This window comes from Primulina tabacum, chromosome 6, assembly GCF_025594145.1.
Source record: "Primulina tabacum isolate GXHZ01 chromosome 6, ASM2559414v2, whole genome shotgun sequence".
NCBI classification, from domain to species: Eukaryota; Viridiplantae; Streptophyta; class Magnoliopsida; order Lamiales; family Gesneriaceae; genus Primulina; species Primulina tabacum.
Window position 1 is genome coordinate 33,949,968 of NC_134555.1, and position 6,662 is coordinate 33,956,629.

General features: G+C 44.1%; 1 non-coding gene across 1 annotated transcript; it reads right to left on the bottom strand.

The window, feature by feature from the left end:
- Positions 1-6,567: 6,567 nt before the first annotated feature.
- On the bottom strand, positions 6,568-6,641 carry TRNAF-GAA (transfer RNA phenylalanine (anticodon GAA)). The gene has a single exon. It is a non-coding gene; the product is annotated as a tRNA-Phe (tRNA).
- Between the last annotated feature and the right edge of the window lie 21 nt (positions 6,642-6,662).

Below are 6,662 nucleotides of genomic sequence, written 5' to 3' on the forward strand. Positions count from 1 at the left end.
TTTAACTGCCCTTCCTGATCATTAGAGTAAGATTTTTTTACTTCTTATCGCCTCGTGTACATAGCTAGTACACCCTCAAAGTGCGCCTTTCTAGTATGGTCGAGTCTAGCCAACTGGCCTTTTCGGGCCCCTCCGATCCTCAGTTGAGAAAGGCTTCTTCGGATAGGTCATCTGTACAAACATCAGTCCATACGGATGATGGGAGTTCAAGAGATTACGGATTGAGATTGGACGAGAGGGAGTTTAAACAGCCGTGATAGGGCATCAAGCCAAAAAGGAATCTAAGTCCCAGCACGAGAAGGATCAGCAGAAGGAGGAGCGTAACAAAAGGTCTGAGGCAACGAGTTCAGCCGCTTTACCATCGGGATAGTCTTCGGCTGACGGCTTAATTGACGAGGAATTCACGGAAGAAGCGGATCGCAACTCAATTCCTTGTGACATTGAGGTTGAGGAGCGTCACGGGATAGGCTTTGAGGCCAGCAGGTCATACTCTGACTTTGAAGGCAGGGCGAAAGCCAACCCAAGTCAAAGACAAAGGGGCCAGCTTCTTTGGTAGTTTCACCAGTTGTCTCCTCGCCGCAGTGAAAGACGGGAAAGAAGAATAGGATCGATAGCCACTCAACCCTATGGAGCCTACTCTACTAGCTTTTGCTTTGGCCAAGAGAAGCGATATCGATCGAAAAGAAAGAAAGCATCACATCACTGAAGCTATTTCTTTAGTAGCAAGCAGAGTGATAATAGGCCAGGAGATTCCCCTCTTAGGGGAAAGGAATGAACTTCTAGCCTTTTGATTAGCTGCATCTCATTGCATTGAAACACCTGAGATTCTCTATTCTATTTCTGATAGTTCCGACTTCGATAGGTCCTACTTCCACCAAAGCAGGCTTGGCATGACGCCCATTGTCACTTCCTTTTCAATTTATGCGCAAGGGGATCTCCGTTCCCCTTTCAAAAGAATCCGGCGCGGAAAGGGTCACTCAAGCAAAAGAAAGGCCCACAGCCTATTCGAAATCAAAAGTAGCTGACGATGGTCGTGTAGAGCAGATAGATTCTTCTTAAGAAAGTTTTCCCGATAGGCGCATTTCTTCCAACATGTTGAGTTAGAAGTTCTTGCCTCTCTAGCCTTTAGCATAGCAGTCGGAATTAGTCTAATCTAAAGGTCTACCCGCTTTGAATCTCTTGGAGGTTGGGCAAGGGAATGAACGCTAGGAATTAGTGCTTTAGAGAGGGAAGCGAAAGCATTGAATCATTCCCGAAGGGAACTTTCGCAAAACCAACGGTAGGCTTTGGAGCTAGTTAAGTTCCCCCTTCAGGCTAGGGAAACTGAACTCACTTTTGAATGTGCAACTTGGCACCGGGATGAGAATTAGCCCAACCTTCTTTCTAGAGAGCCGAATCACAGGATTCCTTGGGCGAAAGGGAAAGGGGCAGTGTAAGGAAAGTGAAATGATTTGAGCCTTTCGGGTTGAGACAGGAAAGCGAGTGAGCCTAGTTCTTTTGTTTTTATGACTCTGCATGCTAAGCTGCACCAAATCCCTTACCAAGGCCGGGGAAAGTAAATAGAGCTACTTCTGTACTGTTAATGAAACCATATCTATTGATATAGAGAGTGAACCAGAACTTTTTGGCTGCCGATTGACTGTGTGTTCCATTCCCTAGAATCATAGCAAGCTTGTCGTAGAAGCGAAGCGGTGAAATCCTCTGATAGGGACAAGGAGAGCCCTGGTTAGTAGGCTGTCGGAGTTCGAAACAGAAAGAATGAAAGTCAAGTAAGAATGAAGGAATTCTGTCTTCCGGGAGACAATGGGTGGAGGGCTATGAGCTCGTTCACTCAATCCCGGGGAAACAACTCCCTTAGCCTTAGTTGGACAGCTTATCGAAGGGAGGAGGAACCGGATTATCCTGCTTTCCCTAGACCTATGTAGTGAGTCGTGTAGGTGGCGTGTTGCAGACCATACATTGGGCGAGTTTTTCCCTCACTCGCTAGCAACCAAACCAAATGGGATTTCGTGATCTGTCCTGCTTCAAGATGGCTCTCTTAGCTAGGCAAGGCTGGCGAATCATGACTCATCCTGATGCTTTTTGGGTCCGTATTCCTAAGGGGAGGGACTTCCCCAATAGTGACTTCATGCAAGCAAGAAGAGGGAGTTATCCTTCGTGGGGATGGAGTAGTATCCTATCTGCTAGATCTGTTCTTGAAAAGGGAGTGTGAGTACAGGGGAAAAAAAGAGATATATGGAATGAGAAATGGGTCTCTACTCTACCAGGGTCAAAACTAATGTACACAACCAGGATAATCAGCTTATACGCAATTACACACTATCACAAAGACCACACCCGTGTAAGCAGCATTCCTTCGCTACAAAGCATATCATCAAAGCAAATTATAAGTAAAAAGGTTCGCAGATGGGAATACAAAAGACCAGGATTTATTTATTCATTCAAGGTCCTCGCCTAGCCTTGATTGGTCTTGTTCTAAAGGTTAATGCCTCATCCATATGAGGATAGGTTTGCAGACGTTTTGGAAAGGTGCAATTCAGAAGTGACAAGATCCGCTCTTCCTGATTCCAGTCTTGGAGGAAGGGAGCTTGACGTGGATATGAGCTTAGACAGCAAGTCAGCTAGCTTCGTTTCCTTTTTTTTGTAGGGCCACTAGCTTGAACCAGAGGTTCTTGTTAAGTGTTAAGCTACGAATCTTTCTCAACGCCCATACCTTACCTTAGTCTCTTCGCCCCTTTATTCTGCTAACCTGACCTAAGGCCCAAGCTATGGAAGAGACCCGGTCTTATAAAGCTCTGTGGTTATTCTTTTACTCATCTCGATTCTTCCCAAAACATGGTAGGTAAGTCGCGAAAGACACGACAAAAAGGCCCTTTCTTTCGGGTTATGACCCTATGCTGATAACAAGTCCTAAAATAGCCTCTTCATCAGCCTTCGTTCCGGTGATTCTTTGTGTCCCTTGCTTGCAAGACTAGGCGCTAGACTTTAGACTGGGTGAAGTGAACTAATAGCAGCTCATATCTCTCTATAGAAGAACTCTCTTCCCTTGCCAACGCGGGTCACTAAAGTCACAATCAGAATGAAAGGATCCGAAGGAGGCTGGGCTTGTCTTTTGAGCCCAGAGGTGCTGGTTCGAATCCTGCTCGTGACAAGCGAGGGATGCTCGCTAGCAGCTCAAGGGGATTGAAGGCTAAGGCAGGGCTCTTGTTGCAAAAGAAGGTCTAAAAAGGCAGCAAATTAATGACCCTACTAGTATAGTAGAAAGACCTATCGGACCTGTGAAAGTCTCGTTTTTTAACCAAACACAAAACAGAAACGATAACATCAGAAACTTTGAGTTTTCTATAGTCAACATACGATCAAATTCGTTCCAGTCGAGCTCAAATTAAAATGGATACTCGACTCAAAGACAAACCACTGAAAAGAGTCTTCATTCAGTCTATGTCGAATATCTTTCCTGCCTTTCCTTTCGGAGGTGTGCATGTCTGTCTTCGGAAAGTCTGTTGATGTGGAAGAATTACTAAAGTAAGGCTGCGAAGGACTCTTATTGTAGTGTGAGCCTTGAAAATACCCGAAGTTGAGCAATCTAACTCACTCAAGGGACGGGAAGGGCCTTACAAATGAGAAATAGAAGAGATAAGCAGACTAGTTCACTAGCACTTGATGAGTTCAGAGCGATGAAAGAGCTTTTTCGGGAGAAGGCTAACAAGGGCAATTGAGACCAGGAAAGAAGGCATTTGAAGGTCACTAGTTACATGATAGGGCTTAAGCTAGACTTGTCTCTGAACAGAAAGGGTCGTTGAGACGATCAACCTATGGAGATATAGCTTCTTACTCAACCTAAAGGGATATTTCCATCGATACACAATGCTCCATTTTGATGGGCCTAGACCAGGCAGGCTAGGAAGTAGAGCTAACCTAAGTTGGAAAAGATCTTTACAAAGGGGACCAGTGAGGGAGTGGGAAGAAAAGAGAGGGAATGGTATAGCCCTATAGGGAATATGGAAACATATAGGAATTAGGAATGCCATAACAGAGATCAACTAGATCTTATGCCAAGGATAACTTTCCCAACACTAGAAGTCCTACTCATGCTTGTGAAAAAGAGGAAAATCTCTAATTACAGGCAGTGTGTTCCACCTATGAGAAGATCAATTAAACTGGCTTAAGAAGCATATAAACGACATACTAAGCAGAAGCGCGTAGACTCAAAAGAAGGAAGAGACCTCTTCTATTCAGCAAGGGAAGTAATCTACTCTGCCAAGGCAAGAATCGAAGACTACGGCTTACAAGTCAACGACTTTCTCAACTAGAAGTCTCCTACTCATGTTTGAAAGGGATATCGCTAAAAGGGGGCCAACTAGCAATCCTGTTACAGGCGGTAATGTATGTATTTCCACTTAAAAGAGTGAAAAACTCTGATTTAAGGGAAAAGATGGACATATAAACTAAGCGACATCCAACAGAAGCCTTTTCTAAGAACCCCTTCCCTCTCGTATGGAGCCACAGTAGCTTCGGTCAGCGTGAGAGTTGATGACTAAGGCAGCCATTCTGTTAACCTCTACCTGAAGTTCGTACATCCTGTGTATGTAGCTTCCTTCGTTCTATTCTAGTATACTCTAGTTATCCTTATTTGCTCCCCATTGTGGTGGAATTCAGCAGCAATTCTTGAAGAAAGGAAGTATGAATACAATTCCATTCGTCCGTTTTAGTTAGGGTGGATGTAATTGAGTAGCGGGGAAAGGGACCATAGGTTGGTTCGATAGGACTTGGGTTGAGGTCTCTACTACAGCAAAGTCTGTCATGGTTGGAATCAAAGAATCTTTCTGCTTGCTGAGCTTCTTCATGACCGATCTAGGCCCAACTCAGGGCTATTTCCTCTACAATAAGAACACATTAACGTATCTAACACTTTGCTTACCAGGTTTAGCTAAAAAAAATGAGTAGCAAACTCAATACCATATTCACCTTATCTGGTAGCGTTCTAAACTCGAACTCCTTCTGGTCGAAGATTTTCTCTGGTTGGCTTTACTTGAAGAACTCTCACCAGCATCCTTCTGAACCTTTCTTACGCTGCTTGTCTAATTCTCTCCCATCTCTGATTCTGAGTCTTTCTCATGCCTTATCTCGTTGACGGATATCTTATTATTCTATAAGATCTAATACCTCTCTCTTTGATGAACTAAGAGAGGAAACCTGACGGAACGGAATGAAACTTATTCCTATTGATCCAGTTTACATTGACTAAGTCAGTAGTTGGGTTGATTTAGTTGACCGAGAATCAGGAGCAGCACCAAAAGCAACGAAAGAGGCTGCATCCGAGCTAGTTTCATCTGTCGATTGAGTTGAATCAGAAACAGAAGCAAGGGGTATAGAGCAGCAGAGCTAGACAAAGAAGAAGGCTCTTTTCAGCCCCTACTCCTAACAAATGAAAGTTGCTGGACTTCCTTTTCTCGCTCTAAGAGCAGTAAAGTGGAATTCGAGTGAAAAGCAGTTAGCTCAGGTAGCTTGAACTAGAACTCTTCCTCCCACTAAGAGAAGAGGAAGATCACTAATACTTGTTAGCGCTATGGATATCTTCCTAGCTTATTATTAGATAAAGGAGGCTTACCTTTTGAGTTTCAGTTATATGCTGGCCTTTTTGCCTTAGCATAGGCCTACCATGGCTAATTTCAAGGACTTGGTACACTGGCTCACTTTCGCTTTCCTAAATAGAACTATATTACTGCTTTTCAATCATAGAAGTCAAAGTTCCGATTCTTTCTCTTTCTTGTGGATTTGTGTAGACTGGGATAAAAAAGAGATGATGGAGGAATATACCTTACCGGGATAGTCCCATAGCAGGTTATTTCACTTGGACGACGTACCATGATACTTTCCATTTAGTCGATCCCTGCTTTGTCCTTAAAAAACGTCTACCAAGGTAAGGGTACCCACGTTCAACTAGTTGTCCTAGGAGCTCCTAGTGTATTTTCGATGTGGAATTGCGTTGCGGGGTATCACAGACAAACGGCCCCTTCTCCTTTCCAGAAGTGCAGCCCAGAAGACTCATTCGTTCTACTTCCTTTTCGTTGAGCTATTGACTCATGCCTGGTAGTAAGCCTTGGCACTTTCACTGGTATGGAAACCATTTCCCACTATAGACCATATCCCGGATAGAAGAAGCGGACTATGATCAGAACAGCAAAAAGTACGAGATTTCGACCGGTGGTCATTATAGCGGTTCCTTCTGCTCCTAGAAAACGTCCGAAAAAACCTGCTACGAAACTACCGAGAAGGGAAAAAATCCAGCGAAGAAAAGGTACAAGAAGGGTAAACATTAGGTGAGGTTTCATGTTTAGTGTTAGAAAGATTCAAATTCTAAAAATAGAAAAGAAATGTCAATATCAATCCGGGCTTTTACCATGTCTCCCGAACAATCTCAGTACATATGGCGCAAGACGATTCCACATATCGAGGTCGGAATGGGATCGGGTGTTTTCACGTCTCACCGTAGTGCCCGGTTTGTCTTTCTTTCCGATTGATGAACAGGAACTCTTTGGCTACGTGCCCTTTGGACCCTTCGCCCGCTTAGAAGTGGATTCGAACCACTGACACAAGGATTTTCAGTCCTTTGCTCTAACCAGCTGAGCTACCTGGACTTTAAGTCCCTTTCTCTAAGC